This window comes from Gymnodraco acuticeps, unplaced genomic scaffold (assembly GCF_902827175.1).
Source record: "Gymnodraco acuticeps unplaced genomic scaffold, fGymAcu1.1, whole genome shotgun sequence".
Lineage (NCBI taxonomy): Eukaryota > Metazoa > Chordata > Actinopteri > Perciformes > Bathydraconidae > Gymnodraco > Gymnodraco acuticeps.
Window position 1 is genome coordinate 700,362 of NW_022992232.1, and position 12,538 is coordinate 712,899.

Genomic DNA, 12,538 nt, shown 5'->3' on the forward strand with positions numbered 1-12,538 from the left:
ACAACAAAGATAAAAAAAAAAAAAACCTCTTTCAAGCTGCAGGTGATTGAAATATATTTTATTATGAGCAACTCGTTTTAAAGAGAAGAATAATTGCAACCGATGTAAATGTCACAAATATTGATTTGAAATGTAATTAAATCATGATATAATATTTTTTATGAGGAGGAATGTATGAGAATAACAAAAAAAACATAGAATAAGACTTACCAGACAAATAAGTACTTAGTATCATGTACCAGAGCATTTTTGCAGTTATTGCTGTCTGGCTGCCTGACTCAGTGTTGTGTGACAGACAGGTCGTGTCCTTATAATTGTTAAAACATGTAAAACTGCTCAATGGAAAGCAATCAGAGCATGTCTCAGACAACTCAGCTTTTGCAGTTTTCTCCAGAGATGATGTATAGATTTTTTGCCGCGATAAACAGTCTCCAGGAGAGTGAAAAGCATTTTTCATATTTTGGGAAGGGTGTATATGCAACTCCGAGTATGAGTCGGCAGCCAAAAGTTGTGCCTGTTTTTAGCACAGCTCTCCAGGTCTGCTGAGCATGTTGGCTGTATTTGTTAGGTGTCGACGGAGAGTGACAAGAGGGATTGGGAAAGGGATAGAAGAGATGTGACAAAGGTAGGCCAGAATAAAAACCTAAACTACGTCACCATCTCAAGCTGCCTCTGCCAACTGAACCACCAGGACGCCGTGTCACTTTTTGTTAGACACTCCTGCAGAGCATCCAGCCTGATTAGTTAAGATTCATCACGCAAAGTCAAACTGCTCTTCCTGCTTGGACGCTGCGAGACGTACCGCATCCCCACCACCCTCCACTTTGCAGGCTTCATTTCTAAGGTTATCGGTGTCATCATCCTTCATTGAAACGCTCCCCACCGTGTCGCCGCTCGGGGCTTGAAAAATCAAGTGGCACACATGCAGCGTTGAATAGAAAGCAATTAGGCTAATCAATTTCATGTATTACATATTGCATATGCACCCACCCGTGCCACACAAGTGCACACACACTCAGGTTGGTATCGGTATCCACAAGAGGCAAAAATAATGACAGGGAAACAGAGGCGATGCCCCCCTCCCCACCACCACCAATTCTTCAGCCCACGGCGTGTCAGTTTTCCTTCTCAACAGGGACAGGACGTTAGACGAGGTGCAAGCGGCGATGCGCCATGAATATAAATGGGCTGGGAGTCTCTGTTGTGCCCATGAGCGCAGCCATAAACTTAGGGAGGGAGAGCAACACAGCCTGCCAGACTTCTTCAGCCCCGAGTTTAAAATCTCATCAGATAGCCCCACATAGTACGAGAGCACCCCAAGGACTTGTTCACCTGCATTATCGCAACATCGATCTGTACTTGAACACGTAAAAGTGGCCCGTCAAATTGGCGGGAAAAAGGATCACATGTTGTCGCAGCATTGCCTGATTCAGAATGAGATTTACTACTCCTCTCCTATGACCTTGGACCTCTGATGTCCTGCAACCTCCATCCCGCCCCCCGCAGTAAATATTTGACTGCCCTTGATGCTTGTGACTGGCTGTCAATCAGCATAATAGCCATTTGAAACAGTTGTTTATGCAAGCTTACCCCAATTTTTTTTTTAAACTCATGCGCCAGCCCGCCCAACCCCTCCTGCTTTTTGTCTCCTGTGTCCTGTCAGCCTCCTCCCGCTCCCTCCTACTCATCTGCAGAGACAGTGAAGACGGCGTGAGGTTCGCTCTTTTAAGAATTGATTAAGCACAAAGGCACTAAGTGTCCGTGGAAGAGCTGGACAGCTGACACAGCAGCTGCTAACCTAGAGATACAAACCCAGAGGTCGTGTTAGTCTGCCCGCAGGCTGCACAAAGACGCAAAGATGCTCCAATACAACAACTCAGCAGGTCGACATTTTCCTTGAAAGTCCGACACTCATTTAATAGGATGTTGCCCCAGGATTTGGGCGCTATGAAGGAATCTTTTTTCGGTGGACGCGCCGGCGCGTCCAGGTGCGCATAATTTTACGTAATTAATCATATATTTTCGATTATAAGGAGTAGAAATATGATTCAGATATCCGCGGAATCGCTGGAAGAGTAGCTTTCCAGCGGTATCTCCTGTGAGACTGTAACCAGGGCACCGCAGCCAATATGGCCGCTCAAAGCAGCTTGACTTTACACTGTGTGGGATTGGTGGATTCGTGTGTCCGTCAACGAAATCTCGGCCGGCAGCCATCATGGTCTGAAATGACCAATGGACATCGAGAAATCACTAAGGACCTACCCACCAAGTAAACAAAACATAAACCACGTGTCTCCCATCAGTTTACGTCTGTCAGGAGAGAGAGAGAGAGACAGAGAAAATGGCTAAAATCTTTTTTTACAGTTGCCGACTTCGCTAGAGATTTATTTCGCTAGCAGTAGTGAAGATAAAGCCCCAGAACCTGAAGTCTTCGACTCTTCTGAAGAAGAAGAATACAAAGACAACAACAAGGATCCATTTGGGCATGGGTAAGTGTACATATTACAGTAATAGTGTACTGGCAATGTGTGGGGAATACCGCGAAAATGAACAATAGGTTTATTGATATATATTTTTTATCGATAGTCATGAACGTTTTATTGGGACAAAATAGACTCCATTAGCAAACGTTTACTCTGTGTTAACGTTATTTTGGTGCGTAAAAGTGAGATTACATGTGTAGAGGATTAAATTAATCATTTATTCGTCCCACAACGGAGACATTTACAGTGACATGTTTTTGCCATCGATTATTTTATCATACTGTTCTGTACAGATGAGACTTTGTCATAGATTTATTGATGTGTGCCTGTTATTATTTTACCGTCCTGTACAGATGAGACTTTGTAATCAGATGAGACTTTGTAATCAGATGTAGCCTATGTATATGTGTGTCTGTGATTTTATACTGAATGTAAAGTAACTGGAAATACCTGTGTGTGTGTGTGTGTGTGTGTGTGTGAGAGAGAGAGAGATCGAGAGAGACTCCTTCTCCAACCTCCCAAACTTTCTTTTTATGTGTGCATTGTTATTTGTGCTTGAGCAACATTTTACTTGAACTTTATTTCAATGAAATTAGTTGTAATTATTGTCCTACATTTTAATTTGTTTTACAGAGATGTTTCACAGCTGCCTGGGCCTAGTGGCCCACAGGCGGCGTTTATCCAGCAGCCAGAACATCCATCTGTGCCTGCCCCCAGGTCAAGATCTACTGTGGCTCAAGGGCCTTCACCAGAGCCATCACCACCAAGGACCAGCAGACCAGCATCACTACAGCTGCCTCCACCTCCATCTGCGGCTGCCACCAGGTCAAGATACACCTCAGCACAAAGGCTCCACCACAGCCATCACCTTCAACCCAGCCAGCAAGGAGGTCTCATGGAGGTCTCGTATAACACTTGTACACCCCACCTACACAGCAGCCCATGCACCATCACCCCCACCTACACAGCAGCCAGACCCACTGTCTTGGAAGACAGACAAAGACCTTGACACTGTCTTGACATTTATAATGAATAGTTGGTTGAAAGTTCTGATGTTCAATATTGTAAATAGTTAGATTTTCCAGTTTCTTATATTTATATAAATAGTTGGTTGAAAAAAACATATTTATAATAAATTGTTGGTTGAAAAAAAAAGGTTGAATGCTCAATTTGTATTTGTACACATCACATGAACCTTGGTATGTAATATGAAGTCATTATTCAATCCTAATGTATCTCAGCCCCTGCTGTGGTGAAAGTAGAGTGATAAACACCTATTTTACTCAAAATTCGAATTTAATTTTTTTAATTTTAGACATGAATAACACATTTATATACAGTGTAATTCAAATATTTCACTGCTTTTGTGATCTTAAGACTTTGGTAACCAAATCTAAAACACCAAAACAATTCGATCACATGAGTAAATTTGTGTTTTCACAAAAGTTTTGAAGATTTTCCGAAAATCGGATGTCAAATTTTAAGCTTTTGAGCTACTTATCTCATCAAACAGTGCTCTAAGGTGAGTAATATGCATATATAGCAATACCAGAGATTGTCCTGAACATTTTGATATGTAACACATGGGGTGCCATGTTAGAAGAAATACATTTAAAAGGTGATTTAAGAAAACATCTAAAAATCGAGAAAATACCCTTAGACTCCAGAGGGTTAAGCCATCTTTGGCAACCACATGTTTTAAACTTTTTAACTTTAGTTGTTTCTGTAGATGCTCATTTCATTTAATTTCAAACCTTTATTTATCCAGATTGTCCCTTGAGATCATAGATCTCTTTTTCAAGGGAGACCTGCAATGCTGTTGGTTTCTTATTTTCTATCAGTACAAGTTCTAACACATTTTACAACAGATTAATTATTATTTTAAATCACTTAAAGTGTGAGATTCCCAGGTTCTCGACCCAATGGGATTATTTCAGATGCTTCATTATCACCTTATTGTTGAAGTCATTCATCAAAATATCTTGTCATTGACGTTTCTTTTGTTAACTTTCATCACATTTCTGCTCTCCAACCCACGTCCTCTTGTAATTCCACTAGACAAACAACAAGCATAAATTATTTCACATCCTTTATTAAGTATAAGCTAGGAGACACTGGATGAATAAAACAGCAAATGCAGCATCCAGCATGAGTTAGTTGACTAAAATGATTCAGCCAAAAATCAAGCAGAACACTAGAGTTCATGTAAATATGAAAATATCAATAATGATTAATAAGTTAAATTCATGGGAGGAGGCTTTGCTAGCTGCAATGCACCCATGTTCAGTATGTGTTACACTGCAAGAACATCAGATAAATACAGATTGTGTGACACACTGACTTTAACAGCACACCCAAAGGCAAAGCTAAGTTAATTACTATGTAAATGAATGTGTGTGTGTGTGTGTGTGTGTGGTGTGGTGTGTGTGTGTATGCGTGTGCGTGTGTGTGTGTGTGTGTGTGTGTGTGTGTGTGAGTGTGTGTGTGTGTGTGTGTGTGTGTGTGTGTGTGTGTGTAAAGTAGAGCTGCAATGATTAGTCAGCTAATAGATAACTCATTAGTAGAAGGAATGTTAAAAAATGCTGTTTTTATCCTCTCAAATATGTAGATTTCCACTGTTTTATTTCACATTAAAGAAAATATCCTTGAGTTTGGACAGACAAAGCCATTGAATATTTGTAACTTCTTTTTTTAGACCAAAACGATTAATTGAGAAAATGATCAGTAAATTAATCAATAATGCTAATTATCATTGCATCCCTTGTGTTAAATTCCTGCGCATAATGAAAGTAAGCAATGCCTCATCCTGTCCTGGTAATGTAACACTATAATTGATCACAGCTGTCTCTAAGGTTATATCAACATCTATTTACAAGACTAGTAACCCTGCATGACAAACTGTAAGTGATGCATGTGTTAACATGTCAGGTTTACGTAACCGCGGCTACCTTCGTCAGGACAATCTGAGGTTAACCTTGACAGTAAGGTCGTTTTGCCCTCACTTCTCTACTGAGGGTATTATATTAATGAGGGTCCTTTGACTATAACATATTAAGACTAACAATTCATTTTATTATCAATTCATCTGCAAATCATTTTCTAGATTAATATTTCTATAAAATCATAATTATTTTACATTTTTAAATATTTGATTCCAAAACACATGGATATTCAGTTTTTATGATAAATATTCTTAGAAAAGCAGGATATCTAAAATTTGTTAGAGGCTAAAACTGGATTTTGGTATCCATTTTTGCATGTAATTGTACTATAATCATTACTTTCTCATTACAATAGTAGGCATTTGCTTTTCTCTCAATGGACCAATCATTGCAGCTCCACAGTTTATGGGTACAGTGGTGTTTTGGGTGTGATGCCAAAACCAAATAAATGTGCTTAATCACTGAATGTTTCAGCTGTGTTATTGATCAGGCTCCTCCCTCAGCCTGACGTCCAGAAGCATACTCCTCCATCATGGTCAATGGTGTGTGACCTTGTGTAATAGTGTGTGTGTGTGTGTGTGTGTGTGTGTGTGTGTGTGTGTGTGTGTGTGTGTGTGTGTGTGTGTGTGTGTGTGTGTGTGTGTGTGTGTGTGTGTGTGTGTGTGTGTGTGTGTGTGTGTGTGTATTTGGCTGCATCATGCTGTGTGATGTGCTGAGAATCCTTGCATCTGTTTCTCCTGTCACATTTTGCCTTGGTGTGCACATAAAAACACACTCGCAGTCACACACATGCTTGTAGCTTAATGCTCTCATATACATAGAACTACATCCAATTACTGGAACTAGGATATGGTTGGCATAACATAATGAACAGCCATTTTTCACCTGCCTAAATGGTGACACACTGTTCACATCAGCTCATTCTAAACTCCCTTTTATTCAAGCCAATGGAGAAAAAGCACATTTCATCAGGGCAGAGTTAAACCTCCACCTGGAGGGATGGATGAATGGAAGATTTTGTCAAAATGATAACCAATAAGGAATAATTAACGCCACTAACTGCTGATATCTGACGTCTTTTATCTTGAGGCAATTTCATCAAATTTGGCACAAACATCTACTTGGACTTGAACTGTTTTTAATCTGGTCGTCAAAGGTCACTGTGACCTCACAAACATGGGTTTAGTCATGGTTCAAGAATTCATATGCTATTAGTGTCAATTTGTCAAAAGTGTCTTAAAGGATAAAGTTATGTTTTTTTTGGACACACTCCATCTTATGAATCATAAATGAATTGTTTGCTTCAGGACTGAAATAATATACATCTGAAAGAAACAGTTAACCACCAGACATATGCAACCTGTGATGAGGTAGGCTCTCTTTGATCTGGCCATACAACTAAAAGATTTTCAAACTCCGTTGTAGAGAAACCGTTCATGAATATTTTTCTTAGAGATTGCTTCAGTTGTGAGTAGATGTATGCTTCTCAGATGGTTTCTTTCTAATAGTTTAATAGAGAACAGATACAACGATGAAGTATTTTATCTTGTCAATCCTATCTTTTGAAGCATTTGGCAACCCTTCACATATATGTCTTTCATTAAGATTTAAGATTGTCTCACCCTAACCCTAGATGTTGGGAATCACTTTTCTAAAGACTAACAAGATAATATTGTCTTTGTAATTTGGTTGAACTGCCCCTTTAAAATCAGGCAGGTATATCTAACCCATCCTAAAGATGATTATAACATAATCAGTTTAATTACATATCCCCCAGTGAAGATCCTTTCGAATGCGTTACACATTTGTATGCTGTGTAGATAAAACATGCTTTTCCTCCATGCGGTACCCGACTAGATACAACTATAGATAAAAGTAAGATGTGTTTATTTTGTAATTAGGGTAAACTGAGCCTTTAGATTAAATGCTGGATAATTGCCAAAGAAGTGGAAATGAGAATGAATTTTTGGAAACCATCACTCTGATCTATAGGACGTCCCAGTGCCAGAACCAATCAAATCAACATTTCAATACATTCATTGATCTCTCACACTCATATCTCTTACCAATACGTTTCAGTTCGACAGGCGTTTGCGGTCCATGACATGATAATCTAACTGGTACTTTGAGATAAAAGGCCTGTTACTCAGTCACATCAGCTGTTATGGATGGATTCAGCCGTGTGTTGAGCTCGCAGTGCAGACGGCACCTTGACAATGTCTAATCAGGACACACATTGCTGATAAGCAGCTGCTTCTACGTGTTATTACACTTTGTCGCTGATGATTTAGCCGCAATCATGTGGCAGTGTTGATAGGAAATATGGCTTTGTCCCTGTTCTGCTCTGCTGCTCTTTTGTTGCCTTTTTATTTATCGCCTCGCCTTGATTGTTTCTCCGGGTAAACCTTAAAGGTCCCTCACCTCTACAAAGCTATCAGATGAGTTCCTGTTCATCATTCACTGCTTTCACTTTCAACATTCCAATTACAGATATAACAAACTAGGATTTCAAAAAGAGAAAACTTGTTCTGTATTCATGGAGCCAAAGTGCCAGAACGGATCATTCAGTAATTACAGGAACCTCTCCTTCTCTGGCATCCTGAAAAGTCACTCTTCAGTGGCAGTTCAATTTCCCATGCAGCAGCGGCATCATCCAGGGTCCGGCAGGCAGGTATCAAAGCCCCTCTCAGCTGCTCTAACTGTTTACAATGACGCATCGATCCGCTCTGCTTAATCCCCGCGGTAGCTCGCTGGGTTAAAGCAACAGTTACAGCCACCACACACACCTACAGCGGGCACAAAAGCCCAACACAGTGTGCCGTCTGATCCCCCCGACAAGGATCCTGTCGAGCCCCGCTTTTGATCTGAGGTTCTGCGCTCAGACAATTCCTCTATTGACATTCAGACGAAAGAAGGAGGATGGGGAAGGAGAGGGGTGCTACTTAAAACTACAACACCTCTTCAAACACAAACAAAAAGAAGCAGAAAGCATTTCTACACTCAGTTTTTGAAATTGGAAAACCAGCATTTGGGGATTTTTAACCTTAAGCAGACAGATAAATGTGGAGAGTAAAGTGATGACACATCTAAGTGCAGCACTAAGTGGAAGATGAAGGTGATCTTACCTGTGTCGGCAATCCACATCCAGCCCTGGCTCGTCACCACTCATCCCGTGTCTGCTGCTTCAGCCGTCCTGTTCCCGTTTTCTCCCCTTTTTTTTACCTCCTCCTCTCCTGTCTTTTTCTCATCCTTCTTTCTCTCCCCTTTGGCCCTCTTCTTCTCTTCCTCCCCTCCTTCGTCCTCTCCCTCCTCCCTTCCTCTTCCTCTCTCCCTGCACTTGTTTGAGTCTATTTCAGTGGCAGCAACAGAGGAGCCCGCTGCGTCGGTAGCATGGTTTCCAGCACTTTGGCAGAAGGTCACATTATCACTCGCTGGTGAAAAAGAGGGGAGGAAAGAAGAAGAGGAGGAGCAGGAGGAGGAGGATGGATGGAGTGATGGAGGGAGATCGAAGTGAACAGGTGCCGGAGGAGGAGTAGGAAAAAGGAAACAAATGACCAAATTGTTGTTGTCTGTCTGTCTGTCGGCTAAATGTTCCCGTTGAGAATTAAAGTCGAGACAGCTATCTCAGGTGTTCAGGTAAGATGTCCCAGAATGCTTTGAGGAAAAACCTGTCAGTGTGCACATTTGTGTGTAAAGCCGTTGCTTTTTTAAGGTCTTCAGCAGCTGCTCACCTCTGGGGAAGAGATAATTCCTCGCTTGGCTGGAATTTAAGACTTCAGAAAAGCTCCGGAAGCTGCCAGAAACTTACACCATGTTATATATCAGCGCAAAACAAACTCCTCAGCCTTGTCCTTGCCCGTGACTGCCCAGTACATAGAGACACAGATGTACTCCATATTTCGGGCCGAGACACATGTCCGCGCTGTGAGTCCCATCTATCACAGATTGTGCAGGGTGACCCTCGTCTTCTTCGCCCTCCTCTGGTGCGAGTTGTGCTCTTGTGGCCGCTCCATCAAAGTAAGACAAAAATGATCCAGCTGCCCAGGACGAGGCTGTTGGCGGCCGGCGACAGATGGCCGGGGCAGGGGGACAGATGCGAGTCAGCCACTGGAGTTTGGGAATGTCGTCTAAAATGTCTGTTTTGCGCTGTTCCGCCCCCTGCCTCCCCTTGAAACACACCTTGCTTGTTTGGTCTGCACTTAGCCGCACTTGATGTTCCTGTTGGTCTTTTCCTACCTACGCCCCTCCTTCCTCCATCCGCAGATCTGTCACTCTGGCTTCACTGGCCAGCTGTAATCCTGACTCCTACACTCCGTGTCACAGGAAGGGCTTGTGAGCTCTAATCATTATGTAGTAAGGATTTATCCACTCATTCTCTCTCCCTCCTCCCTTGCTTCCCTCCCTCCACCCCTTCCATGTATTTCCCTCCCTCTGCTTTACAACTATACAAAATACTACAGCCTCTTTTTCAGCCATCACAGTATAATGTATCATCTCTCCTCTATCTTCCCCGGGACCCATTCATTTGTCAGCTTGTTCTTTTTTTTGGCTTCTCTCTTTCCGCCCCGTGTCTTGTCTGTCTTGCCGCAGCTCACATCAACAGGTTTGTCCTTGAAACGTTCTCTGGGACAAACAGAATCAGTGCTCACCTTTTACTTTGTATCATTGACTTTATCTGTTGAAATAAGAGCTTTAAGATGCAGGATGTTTACATATATGGGTGTGCAAGTACATTAATCCACTGTATGTGAATAGGGTTGGGGTTAGGTTATAGTATGTGAATGTACGATATTTACAACTGACCTATCAGAGAGAACGGCCATGTTGGTCCTGCTCAGTCCAAGAACAAAAATATTTGGAAACCCATTCAGGTTATTCCAAAACCATTGGCATTATTCTGCCTCCATTCTTCTGGCTTCAATCTTTCTATTGACTTTGGAACAAGGTTGCAGGGATTGGCTCTCATTCAGTAGCAAGAAGGAATGGTGCTGTAGAAAATGGGTTGTGCCTAATGCCAGAGGCTCTGCAAGTTGTTGCATTTAAAGAGTCCATATTATGCTTTTTGGGGTTTTCCCTTTCCTGCAGTGTGTGATATAGGTTTTTGTGCATGTAAATGGTCTGCAAAAGGCTAAAATCCCTAAGTTCCCTACAGAGAGAGTTTCTCCCCCCCCCGCCTGAAAAGCCTTGATTGCCACATGATGTTAAACCTTTCTACCTCAGTTTTATTATAATACATAAGAATTGTGTTAAAGCGATTCAATATGTCGACTATTATGACATTTAGTTTACAGTTCGTTCCTGGCATTGAGGAGTACATATTTTGCCGGTATGAGTATAGTATAAATATGGCTCTAGTGAGGTTCAACACTGATGTTCGGAGATAAGGTCTAGCTGCTGTTCTAGTTTTTGCAAAGTTGTTGGATGGGGTTGTGAGGACATCTGCACAGTGGTCCAATTATTTACACCAAACTTGGGGCATTTCAAAAGAAAGTGTAAGAACAGGAAGCTATACTGTTGTCGAAAATTGTACTATATGAAATATATATGAAAGATTAACAAAAAAGCCTGGCTTTTTTCAATGTTCAGATTTCTGTTTTTGAGATGCATGCCTTGAGTGAACACAATTATATTTGGATTACATTGTTTGCTTTGTATTCATTACAATTAATCAAATGTGGTTTTCCGTCGATGGAACAGGAAAAACCACTGCACCTGACCTGGATTTTGGTTACAGTGCTAATGAAAAATATAGTTCAAATATTTTCCAAAATGTTCAATTTGGCAGCAATTTCATTAAGTAATGTGCAAATAAAGCTTAGTCTTTTGCCCACATATGCTATTCAGAGCCTTCTTTTGGAAATCCAAATGGTCTTTTTATTGTACAAAGGGAAGGTATATAATAAAATACATAAATTACATATTTTATTGGTGCAAAAAAGAGGTGGAGCAATCATCCTATCGCTTGTTAAGCAGCTTGATTCTGCTGGGTGTCCTGCACCCAATTAACCTTTTACTAGTTTTCATGAAGCGCACAACATGTACATTGTTTTCCACAGATCTGAAATATACTTGTGGTGGTAGCCGAGAACGGGAAGGGGGGGGTGCTAGTGGAGCACGCTCATGAACTGTTCGCCGGAGCCTCGCAGCGGAGTTACTGCAGAGCGCATAAAGCAAATCCTTCACGCGAATAGTAGAGTGAACAGGTACAGGAGGGGTAGTTAATCGATCGCAGATAGCGTCGTGCTCGCGGACGGAAAAAAAAAAGATTTAACTTAAATGGGTTGCGAAATATACTTTGGCGAACGTTAATATACCTGGGCGGTAAAGTCTATGTGTGGGAAACCCTGATGTATAATGCATGACATAGAGTTTAATTGGCAATGCAGCTCACTAAAGGTATTCAAGGAACCTCTGACATGCTGCAAACGGTACAATGACCACTGGAGAATTTCTTCTTCTCCTACTGTGGCCATGCTGGAAAGCATCAGTTTTGACCTTGGCCGACCTTGGTCATAATCCAACACGTGTACTCCACCTGCCCTACTCTCATAGCACAGAGCCTCGCTGTTGATGTCTACAGGATGTGTAAAGTTTAGATTTCTGAAAGGTCACGCTGCTATTCAGGACAAGAAACAGCAGTGAGGGGGACTTGACTTTAACAGACCAGTGTAGGCTGTCAGCAGGTGCCTCACGTCTGTCCCTTTTTCTCTCAAACTCACCACAAACATGCTGTCTGAAGCAATATCAGCTCCACTTTCCTGATGGGGGGGGGGGTCAGGACATGAGCCCCCCCTGGAGTTCAGGGAAGAGAAATGCACCTGCTGATTTGCAGGACAAATGATTGGCCAAAAAATAAATAAAACACCCTCTTCGGTGCTTTCCAATGCCCTAATCTTTAACATCTTATAATTGTATCCTGCTTTTACTTCTCACCAGAGACCTTCAATAAGCACATCATCATTCTGTGAGCACCCATTTATGCACTTCCTGGTCACATTTACATATTGCCAAGCTGCAAACAATCACCTTCCCAAAGACATTACATGTTAGACGCTTTTATCCAAAGCGACTTACATACTCAATACTGTGGACAATCCCCACAGGAGCAATTTG

General features: G+C 41.7%; 1 protein-coding gene across 1 annotated transcript in view; it reads right to left on the reverse strand.

The window, feature by feature from the left end:
- Nucleotides 1-8,661, reverse strand: part of grin2ca (glutamate receptor, ionotropic, N-methyl D-aspartate 2Ca) — a 96,724-nt gene extending 88,063 nt beyond the window's left edge. Inside the window, exon 1 of the mRNA XM_034206171.1 lies at nt 8,551-8,661. The gene's annotated coding sequence lies outside the window, so the exon portion shown is untranslated. The remainder of the gene's footprint in view (nt 1-8,550) is intronic.
- Between the last annotated feature and the right edge of the window lie 3,877 nt (nt 8,662-12,538).